This window comes from Cryptomeria japonica, chromosome 2, assembly GCF_030272615.1.
Source record: "Cryptomeria japonica chromosome 2, Sugi_1.0, whole genome shotgun sequence".
Lineage (NCBI taxonomy): Eukaryota > Viridiplantae > Streptophyta > Pinopsida > Cupressales > Cupressaceae > Cryptomeria > Cryptomeria japonica.
In genome coordinates this window covers 359662258-359674739 of record NC_081406.1, presented here as the reverse complement: position 1 = coordinate 359674739, position 12482 = coordinate 359662258, and positions in this window count along the sequence as shown.

Genomic DNA, 12482 nt, shown 5'->3' with positions numbered 1-12482 from the left:
GAAGAAGCTTTGACTAGAGTATCTATTGGTCAACTTTCAAAATTGTATTATCAATTTGATAACTTTAAACAATAGATGTCCCAAGAATACCCCAATAGTGAATCTCTTCCATTAATTCAAGGCCTAAAGCGCATGATTCAAAGTGATAAGAATGGAATTGATATATTGCGTGGAATTTCTCATACTGTTGATTATAATGTCATGCTTGTAATGAGTTGTGTTGAGAACTTAGGTTATTCATAACCTTCTACACAAATCAAACATTCTATTCCTTTGACCACTTTGATGGCTAGTATTCCTACTTTCACTTCAAATATCATGGCTACATCAACTCAACATGTCATACCTACAACCATTAGTCATGGGGGCAATCCCTCTTCTTAAATAAGCCCTTCATCCTTACCCGTGCTTTCAATAAGTATTCCCCTTGCCTCTCACCCAATCAAAGTGACACAAGGGGGCAATTCATCCAATCATTGTATTCCTCCTTTTAGTGTCCCATTTCCTACTCAATCATCTCCTATGCCTACTTACCATAGTATTCCTCCACCTTATTCTATATCAATTCCTTCTTTCAATAACCTCATGCCACCTTCTCAATCAAACATGTCTAGCATGAATTCTTCAATTGAAGCAACCATTAATAATCTTGCTAAAACTGTGTCATCATTGCAACAACAAATCGCTTCTATGAGTCAATCCAAGTTTATTGTACCCACATTTGATGTTGTGAGCCCACTTTCTATTGATATTGTTAGAGTTGTCCCTCCTAAGCATGTTGAAGTCCCTCATTTCGAACTCTATAATGGAAAAGATGATCCTTCAAAATATGTCAAGACATTCCAAACTTTGTGTACTGACTTTGCTTATGATCAAAAATTTCTTGCAAAATTCTTTACTAGAAAATTAAGAGATAAGGTTTTACAATGGTATTGTTATTTGCCTTCCTATTCTATTACTTCTTTTCAACAATTAGCAAATGATTTTATTCAACAATTTCAAAACAACATAGGTCCTAAAATCACTTTGACTGATTTAATGCATTGTAAACAAGGTGTTAAAGAAAAAGTGATTGATTTCATTGCTAGATATATAGAATTTGTGTTCTCAAATTTATTTTCAAGTGCCTGATAATGATATTCAAAGAATTTTTATTTATAATTTGCAAAAAGATATTAGAGACAAAGTTCACCTTTCTGAGTTTACTTGTTTTCCGCAGTTGTGCGCAACACTTCACAATTATCAACTGACTATGAGTCAACTGGAGCAATCCACTCCTATGGCTCCGAGTGATAAGGGTGACAGTTCTTAACAACCATTTGTGATGTTCAAACCAAGAAAAGAATTCATCAAATTCAATGACAACATCAACAACAACAATGTGAATTCTACAACAGGTGTGCCTCCTATTTCTAAATTTTTCAGAAGAGAAAGACAATTTACTTCTTCAAATGAATCTTTTCATATCATTATGTCTCAATTGTTACAAAGAAATGTTATTAAACTTCCTCCCATAAAACATGTTGACCCTTCTAAGGCAGCCTCGCCCTACTTTGATAATAATTCTTTTTATCAATTTCATTGTCAACCAAGTCATGACACTGAGAAATGTTTTGCATTGAAAAGTAAGATTCAAGATTTGATTGATATTAATACTATATCTATGGTAGGTGTAAATGATAAGGGAAGCAAATCAGTAGCCCCTCCTAATCAAAATCTCAATATTTTTACTGATCCTTTACCTTCTTATACCTCTAACGTGATTGAGACTAAACATACCTCTTTCTCTCCTTCTAATGTGACTACTATAGTTCAAAATTTGGTGAATATGCTAGAGAAACAAAGGAAACCTAAGGACTTATGTATCATATTTGACCCTAGTGAGACCATTAGAGAACCTGATGGACCTTTATATATAGTTGCAAATATTCAAGAAATGTCTTGTCGTGGTGTGCTTATCGATCCCTCTTGCATGGTTAATGTCATCACTGAGGAGTATCTTTTCATTTTACGTTTGCATAAACCAATCTATGGTGATACAAATGTGGTTGTTAAGTTATTCGACAGATTCTCTTGTTCTACCATTGGTTCTATTACACTTCCTATTGAGGTTCACACTAAAAATATGGATGTCAACTTTGTTATCATTCCTTCCTTTGAGAAATTCCATGTGAAGTTGGGATATCCTTGGCTATCTTCCATGAAGGCTATTGATTCTCCAATCCATAAGTATTTGAAATTTCCCTACAATACAGAAATCATAACTGTTAACCATAACTTATTTTGACCAGCCAAAATTTAAGCCCAGGTGTTCCTATTTATTTCTTTTGGCCTAAACAATTCCAATCTCTTCCACCAAGAAGCGATGCTCTCTTTCAATATTATCAAAAGTGGAAGAAAGATATGATCCTATCCTTAAGTCAACCTAGAACTCCAACAATTTACATTCCCATCCTTCTTGAAGATGATGTTCTTCCCTTGATGGATAGAACTAATCTTCCACATAAGGAAGATTCCCAACCTATTCCTATGGATGAGACTATACCTTCTCCAAAGAAGAACAACAATATTCCTCCTAATGATGGACCTGGTCTCCTTCCTACACCGAACATTCCTCCTTTATATAGTGCAATTCCACCTCCCTACTTTTATAGAGAGAAGAGGCTTGTCTCTCCTCTTGTCCAACCCAAAAGACCTAAACCTAAACCTCCAACTACCAAAGATGAGAATATTTCTCCTTCAACAAATATTCCTCCTCATTTTGAATCTACCGCTAAGACTCGACAAAATCATTGTGCAAGAGAATGTCAATGAAAGCATCATGCTCAAGCTCGTGAAGTTGTTCCTCAAAACATTCAATCTCCCAAAACTCCAACAGTTGACATGATTCCCTTCTGTCCTAAGCAAGATGTTGAACCTACATCTCCAAATCATAAGTTGCAAAAAACATGTGATGGTTTTACTCCTATTCATGTTTGCGCTCCTCTTTCTATAAATATTTATGAAGAAATAGGTGAAAATTTTATTCATGATGGCAATAGAACTCCTAATGCTTTTGATATTGACTATGAATATGTTGATGTGGAAAAACATTTATCTGCAGATTTTTCAAAAGCCGTAATCCTAGCTCCTAGAAACAAACAAAGTGACTTAGCACATGAGCATATTCCTTGTTTGGATCTTGTGATAGCTTCATCTGTTGTACTTGATGTCACTCCTCTAGCATATTTCCTACCTTCCCAAAATTGTGATCAGCAAGATCGGGAGGTGGATGACGTGCTAGACTAGATACATTAGCACCATAGATCCTCTACCTCTCTCTTTTCTTTCTCTTTTGTGATTATTCTTCTATGTGTATCCTTGTTCTTCTATGTTCCCTAGTAATGTCTACTTGAGGATGATGCAAAGCATTGCGATCTCTTTTGGTCTCTTTAATGTTGACTCAAAAGACATCTTCTATTCCCTTTCTTCCAAGGTAGTTTCCTTATTTTTGGGAATGATGATTAATTTTATGCACATATATACATATGATATACATGAGTTATCATATAGCATACTGACCCTGAGGAAAGTGAAACTACCTCATCTTTTGTGTTTTGTGTTCATTATCCTTGGATTTATTCCTTGATTTGAGGGCTAAATCCTTGTGATAACGTTATCTCTCTCTCTTTTTCTCTCTTAGGTGTATCCGACCTTAAAGAAATTGCTCCCGATAAGGTGTGTGTGATCTCCTTAACGTGGGGGCATACACTCCACTCATATTTTCTTTCTTGATACTCAAAATCACTTAGTGAGCTTGGCTTTGCTTTGTAATTTTTGGTATCCCTACCTTTCATGACTCATGGTGAGGGGAACCTTGCTACTTGCACTCATGGTTCTCTCTCTTGATCTTTACTTTTACTTTTTCAATCGATGTCGTAAGATCCTTAGTCCATTGGGGACTTGGTGTATCTTGCCTCCTTGACGTGGTGCAATTATTTCAATCTTGTTTCCTTGTACTTTACTGGAAGTATTGGCGTATGCTTATACTCCCACTAAAGTGGGGGCTAAATGTAGTATCATAAAATTGTGACCTTGCAATTTTCAATGATATTTGGGTCTTCACATTGGCGAAATGAATCCCTAAGCCTGATCGGAGACCTGAGACATGCACACACTACCCGAAAACTACATTTCCTCATACCATGCATGCTCCTTTGTTGCTTTCTATCCTGGATAAGGGTGGGACAGGGGCATGGCGCCCCTATCCCCCTCAGACAGGGGTGTGGTGCCCTTTTCCTTGCCCTATTTTGGGCCCCCTCTGCATTTATCTTGCATTGAGCTTTGCAATTTTGAAGCGGGAAAAGTTTCCCTATGTCGGCCTATGATGAAAAAATCAGTCAATTAACCCTAATTGGTGGATATATAAGATGCATTCCTCTCTCCCATAAGTGATAAGAGATAATGAGATAATTTCAATAATCATACATGACATGGAAATTGTGATCCTAAGCAAAATCAAGCATTCAAGCATTCAAGCATTCAAATATTCTTTTCAAGCATTGAGCATTCTCAAGTCTCCTTTCAAGGCTAGGTGTTGCATTCAAGTCAAGGATTCAACCATTGAAGAGGAGATCTATTTCACCATTCAATTCCACACAAGAAACTCTATCTACATTTCAATTGCATCATCCCTTGAGGTGAATTCTATTTCAGTCTTTCATTTACATTTACTTGCAAGTATTAATTTACATCATTTGGTTAATTCAAAAACTAGGGTTTGACCTGAAGGCAAACCCCAAATCCCAACCCCTTTTCCTCTCTTTTTTGTATGTAGGTTGCAGGTGTGCAACTGTATTTGCAGATTTGGACTTCATTCTCAGAGGCGGAAAAACCCTTTTCAGCACGCATATTTTTTGGAGGACCATGTACACTTTTAACACAATCCTGACAACTTTCACTCAAATATGTAGGGGAGCTTCATCTCTACATTTTACTACTGATTCCAAGTGCACAGCTTCATCCCTCATTCCTATCACAACTTATAGTCATTTCTTTGTCTCTTTTACACTTAGTCTTAAATCACATAATTCAACCTTTTACATTCTAAAACAAGTGTTACTTATACTTTCCAAATCCATTGTCAATTCACTTAGCATTCAATCTCTTCCTATTGAGATTGGATCTATTAAATTCTCCGCCTCCTCTTTTAATGTAATGTGTGTGAAAAGGTTAAGGAGAATCTTTTGTGAAACTTTCACTCCTTCTCTTGAGTAGAGAAAAGCTTTCCTCTTGATTTCTTCATCGCCCTCTTTCACCACCATTACAGGTTGAAGGTTTGAGTGTTACTTAGTTGAATGACAAAGGTTATTATCTTGAGTTTAAAAATGGAGTGTGTAGGATTCTAGGATGCAAAAGAGAACTGATTGCTACCAGTAAACAAACTAAACGTAACTTATTCTATCTGAATGTTGGTGTAAACAGTTATTTGGTTGCTAAGGTTTAAGATAGTTGGTTACGGCATAGAAGGTTTTGTCATCTGAACTTTGATAATGTGGTTAAGGTCAGAAAGTAAAATTTGGTTAGATGTATGCCACAGCTTGTTAAACCAGACAATGTGATGTGTAAATAATGTCAGCTGGGTAAGATGACTAAATCGTTTTTTAAGAGTAAATCTTTTCTTCTGAGCATATTCTAGATTTCGTGCACACTGACTTATGTGGTCCTATGAGGACTAGAAGTTTTTATGGTCACAAATATTTTATGTTATTTACTGATGATTTTTCAAGAATGACGTGGGTTGCTTTTCTGAAGGAAGAGTCAGAAGCTTTCAGCAAGTTCAAGGCATTCAAGGCCTTAGTAGAAAAGGAAACCGATAAGAATCTTAAGTGCCTGAGATCTGACCGGGGTGGAGAGTTCACATTAGATGAGTTTGTGAGATATTGTAATGAAAATGGAACTATAGAAAGGAAAAAATGGACCATTGTTGAAGCAACAAGGAGTATGCTAATGCAGGGAGATGTACCTAAGATGTTTTGGAGAGAAGTAGTCAACATTGCAGTATACACATTGAATCGGGTACTCGTGAAGAAAGGTAATGAGAAGACACCCTATGAGTTATGGTATGGTAGAACTCCTAATGTCAATTACTTGAAAGTTTTTGGCAGCAGGTGTTTTATAAAAAAGGATTATTATACTGGTAAATTTCACCCTAAAAGTGATGAAGGAACATTTCTTGGCTACTATACTAAGAGAAAAGATTTCAAGTGTTTCAATAAAAGAACAAAGAAGATTGTGGAAAGCCTCAATGTAAAAGTTGATGAATACTCTGATGAATCTGATGATACTAACAAATCTGATTCAGCAAATGATGAACAAAATCTTGTGATTATTGAACCGGAAGTGCAGAAAGATGTTGAACATAACAGTGCAGATGAAGATGCTCAACCGATAGAAGTTGAAGAAGATGAAGAACAAGAAGAGGTTATTGCACCAGAACAGGTTATACCTAGATATGTAAGGTTAAATCATTCTGAAGACCAGATTGTTGGCAATTGACACTCATTGGATTCATTTTGTTGTCATTGATGGAAACAAGATCTGAAGGAAGTCACAAATTGGCACTAGGAGGCGTATACCGGTAGATACCAACATTGGAAGCATTCAAGCCTACACGAGCACAGGCACCGACATCAATAATTCAAGGAAGTTGACATCAAGGAAGATTTATATAGTAAATAATTTTGTAATTATTATCGAGGCCAATTGAATATCTCTTGTAAATGCATTGTAAGCCGACATAAGGCATATCATGTGTAATAGGTATATAAGTCAGTCTGCTAGGTCAATTTAATATGATGATATTGTGATGGAATATATGATAGGCATATATAGGTATAGCAGAACTGTGAGATGCAAAATATATATATGGAGATCATTTTTGTATGCAAACATTATATCATGCAATGATCTACAAATAGCTTGGAAAGCATTCTTGGAGGAGAAGTAATACCGGTAATAGTTCAAGTTTGTGAACCGATACAGACTAGAACCAGAACCGAAACTCTATCTGGCATAGCAGCTGCATTCTTGAGTTCATTTTTTAGTAATTTACTTTGGCAGAAAGCTTGTAGTCAGTGAGGCTCTTTAGTGATGAGCAGTATGCTCTAGGCAATGCTCCTTCCTGCAAGTGTGGGCCCTTGTTTTATGTAATATCTTCTCATATGGACAGTGAACTGATATTGTGGGTCACAAATCCCACAGTGGTTTTTCCTCATTGGCATTTTCCACGTATAAATCATGTGTGTTATGGTGTTCAATGTGGATGGTTTATTTGATTCTTGTTATATGCTTATTTGTTTACCGGTACATACATGCATGGTTTAGAAAGTTAAAAAGAGTTCATTCCAGCAAAACATTGATTCACCCCCCCTCTCAGTGTTCTCAGATCCCAACAATTGGTATTAGATCCTGGTACCTCAGAAGAAGTTTAACAACTTGAAGAAGATCCTGAAACAGGAATATTTGAACATGGCTATGGAAAAGCAACTTGAGATGGCTCTTGAGTATTATGATGTTGAAAGGATGAAGAGCTTGAAATTGCAAGAAGAAATGAATTCTGCAAATGAATTCATTCTTATCCTACAAGAAAGGTTATCATCTACTCAAGCCAAGAGAAAATAACTTCTACAACAACCAGATGATGACAAGAAGAATGCTCTTAAGGAACAATATCAGAAACTAAGTCAAACAAAAATGCTCATGAAGAATGAAATGCAAGATCTGACTATGAGGTTATCAAAAGATATTGAGGATAGAAAGAAGAAGGAAGATAATCTTGTTTTATCTCTAAAGAACAAGTTTGATGAATGTGGAAGATTGAATCATGAGAATAATCTGTTGAGGACCGATTTGGCACACTCTCGGAATAATGAACAAGAACTTGAAAGACAACTACTCTGAGAGATGATCTGACTACTACAAGTGAGTATAAAGATAAATTTAGGATCAGTGTTGCACAGTTGGATGACTTATTGAAAAGACAAACACAGATTAATGATTCTAGAGGAATTGGATTTGAGCAAGGTGAAAGCTCTAGTACTGCTAATGAAGATAAGACAACCAGTATGCAGAACTCATCAGAACAGAGGAAACCAGTAAGGCAATCTAATACTTATAAATTCAATGGTAGATGTTTTGTTTGCAATAAATTTGGGCATATGGCTAAACAATGTAGAAATAAAGCAAATCAAAACTACAATTTTGTTCCCGATCAATGCACAAATTGCAAGAAATATGGTCATAGATTAGAAGATTGTAGAATGAATGTTAAATGTCATGCATATGGAAATTTTGGACACTTTTCTAATCATTGTAGGTCAAGAAATAATAATACCATATATGTCAAATAAATTCAGAAGAACAGTGTTACATGTTATGAAAATGGTGTGGCAAGTTAAAAATCCAGAGAATAAGGAAGAAAATTCCAATCACTTTAATCCTTTGGGGGAAAATAAGGAAGTCACTTCAAACTCTATCTCTAGCCCCTCAACCCAGGAAGTAGTGAGAAACGAACCAACCAAAGTCACCCCCCTGGGTAGAACTCAAAAAAAGGAAATGAAAGATCAAAATGATCCTTCAAATAAGATAGTTGAAGTGGTTGCTGACACTTATGAAGGCAAGGAACTAGAAACAAAAGATTACCAACCTGAGGAAGGAGAGATCCCTGATCCCTAAGAAGAAAGGACTGATTCTTCTCTAGCCATGCCAAGTTTTGAAATTCAAGAAGCCCAAAAATGTGCAATTTTGGGTATGAACCTCTCGGACTTAGAACAGAGCTCAAAAATAATGAACAATGTTTCAACTGATTCCAGAACTCCTAACTAGGGCAATGAAGAAGAAATCTCCAAAATCCTCAGCAACATGGAAGTGGCTCCTGTGATAGAAACTGAATGGAAGCAACCAAAATATAAGAATAAGAAAGGATCTACTCCCTTGACTTCTCTACTAAGGAAATCCAGCATAATAGCTCAAGTCGATGTGGGGTATATTTCCTCTTCCCCAGGATAGCCCTCTAACCACAAAGTCAGAGACAAGGAGGCCACCAAGAACATTGCAGATGGAACCCAAAAGACTCTCAAGGAGCTAGGAATTAGTAAGTAGCTATGAAGATAATCTCTTGGAATATTAGGGGACTCAATAATCCCCATAAACATGATATTATTAGGAATATGATAAGAGATAGTAATCCTGATATTTTTATAATTCAAGAAACCAAAATGAGTAGAGAAAAAGTTGAATCTTTGAAGTTCTTCAAAAATGGTAATGTTAGTGGTGGTAGTTCCGAAGGTGCTTCAGGAGGTATTGCTACCATCTGGAACCTTAATACTATTAAAGGTCAGGTCATAATTCGGGATAGTAATTTCTCTTGTATCAAATTTGAGCATTTAAAAGATTGTACTTCATGGGTTCTTACCAACATTTATGCTCCTGATACCCTAAAGGCTAGAAACTCTTTTTGGAAAAAAATCATTCAAGCTAGGGATAGCTTCAACAATCTTAGTTGGATGGTTATGGGGGACTTCAACACTCCTTTGAGAGAGGAGGAAAAATTTGGAGGTAGTCCTCCTCAATTGGAAAGTAGGATGGCCCTTATGGATTTCATTAATTCTTAGGCTCTTAATGACTTGGAAATACAGGGTTGTAATTACACTTGGACTAACAAAAGAACTGGTAATGACCTTATCCAAGTGCAACTTGATAGGACTCTCATCTCTGATGACTAGTATAGTCAATACTTTTGTTCTTTGTCAGCCCACATTCGGGTTGGATCTGATCATTTCCCTATCACCTTCATTGCTAACTCAATCAATAGAAAGAGAAACTTTCCCTTTAGATTTGAAAAAATGTGGACCCTCCACCCTGAAATCAAAAGAAATATTCAAAAATGGTGGAGCATCCAAGTTGAGGGAACGGCTATGTTTAAAGTTGTCAAGAAGCTTAAAAGTGTGAAGGACAATATATGACTATGGAACAAAACTAGTTTTGGAAATATATTTGAGGCTAAGAGTAAAATTCAAGAAGACCTTAAAGAAATACAAGATCAGATCTAGAAGGATGGTTTCAGTACTATGTCTATTGCTGATGAAAATGAGACTCTCAGAAAATACCATGATATTATTGCCAAAGGGGAAACATTCTGGAAGCAGAGATCGTGATGCATCTAGCTTAAGGAAGGAGATAGGAACACAAGATTCTTCCATATGTCAACTATCAAGCATAAAGCAGTTAATAGGGTGAACAAGCTAGTTGTGGAGAATGGGGAGCTGGTCAAGGACGATGAAATTAGGAATGAAGCTAAGAGGTATTTCTCAGACCTTCTCAAGAGGGATCACAATCTGGATGTTGAAGCCCAATCCTCTTTTCTTCAGAACATTCCCTGTCTCATTGATGCTCAAAAGAATGCCTCCCTCTCCTCCATTCCTTCTAACTTAGAAATTAAAAATGTTGTTTTCTCCTTTGACGGTAACAAAGCGCCTGGCCCAGATGGCTTCCCAATGTTCTTTTTTCAAGATTTTTGAGAGATTATAGGAATTGATGTCTCTAATGGGGTTAAGGAATTTTTTGTGGCTAGAAAACTCTTGAAAGAAATCAATGGAACTTTTATTTCTCTCATCCCCAAGATTCAAGGTGTTGATTCTATGGACAAATTCAGACCTATTAGCCTCTGCAATTCTTTTTACAAGATTATTTCCAAGGTCCTTACCTCTAGAATTTTGGTTGTCCTTCCTACCTTAATTAAACACCAGCAAAATGGGTTTGGTCTTGGAAGACAAATTCTTGACTCCATTATTACGGTCCATGAGAACATTCACTCTCTTGTTAGAGTAAAGAAGCAAGGTCTCATCCTAAAGCTAGATCTCTCCAAAGCTTATGACAGGGCTGATTGGTCTTTTCTTCAGAAAATCCTCACTTCTTTTGGGTTCTCCTCTAGAGTTGTTGACCTTTCTCTCCCAACTTACCACCTCTACTACTTTTTTTGTTCTTGTTAATGGTTCTCCTTCTACTTTTTTCCAAGTGTCTAGAGGTCTTAGGCAAGAATATCCTATCTCCCCCATCCTCTTCATTATTATGGCTGAATGCTTTGGAAGGACCATGGAAAAAATGGTGTTGGAAGGCTCCTTTAAGGGCCTCCAACCATCCTCTGCCAACCTTATCCGCTCCCACCAGCAGTTTGTTGATGACACTATTATTATGGGGGAACCAAGTATTTCAGAAGCTAAAGTTTTGAAGAGTACCTTGTGTAAATTTGCCTCTGCTTCGGGTCAACTTATCAACTGGGCTAAAAGTGAAGTCTTTTTCATTAATACTCCAGAGAGAAGACAATAGAGGATTAGCAGAATCTTGGAGTGTAGGATTGCTAACCTTCCTGCAACCTACCTTGGTCTCCCCATGGGAATTGCCCCTCTTGATCCCTTCTGGATTTCTCTAGTGGACAAATTTCATAAAAAACTTGCTGGTTGGAAAGGGGCCCTCTTAAGTCAAGCTGGCAAGCTCCAACTCCTTAAGGCTACTCTTCAAAGTATTTCGATTTATGCTCTTAGTCTTTTCAGAATTCCAGTTAAGTATGCTGAAGCAATTGAGAAAATTCAAAGAAGATTCCTATGGTCTAGGGTTGAGGATAAGCAAAGAATGTCCTTGGTGGCCTGGGACCAGGTCTATAGGCCGAAAAGAAAAGGAGGTCTAGGCCTTAGGAGGATTCGTACTTTAAATGAAGCTCTCATGTAGAAACAAATATAGAGAATGTTTCATTCTGACTCTAAATGGTGCAAAATTTGGCGAAGTAAGTACTCTCTTCTGTCCTCCTCTCTCTCCTCTTTTATCAATTTGGATATCAGTATTAATGGATCCCACATTTGGAATCATGCCTCTAAATGTAAAGAAAGCATAGCTAAAGGAGTGATATGGAAACTTGGAAATGGTAGGAAAGTAAAATTCTGGGAGGATCCCTAGCTTTTTGATAAACCTTTAATGGAACTCAATGAATGGCCCCCCCATGCTCCCTCTTGTATTATATCTTTTGGCTCCTTAGTTGTTGAGTACTGGGATGGTAATGAATGGAAGAACATTGAAAGTATCCACCCTAGCCTTTCTAAGCTCAAGATCCATCTGTCTGCGATATGGTTGAATAATGAAGAGGACTCCCTTGTTTGGAAACATGATCCCAAAGGAACCTTATCTGTGTCTTCTATGTATTGTGTCCTTCCCCCACCCCCCACCTCTCCTATTAACCCTTTTTGGTCTAAAGCCTAGATTAAGGGTCTTACCCCCAAAATCATTTTTTTCTTCTGGACTATCCTCCAAAATAAGATCCTGACCCTTGACAACCTCAAAGGCAAAGGTTTTGCCCTCCCTAATAGATGTGTGATGTGCCTTCAAGAGGAAGAGTCTGTGGACCACCTTGCTCTCCATTGTTCCTTCTTAGCCTCTGTTTGGGAAAGCTT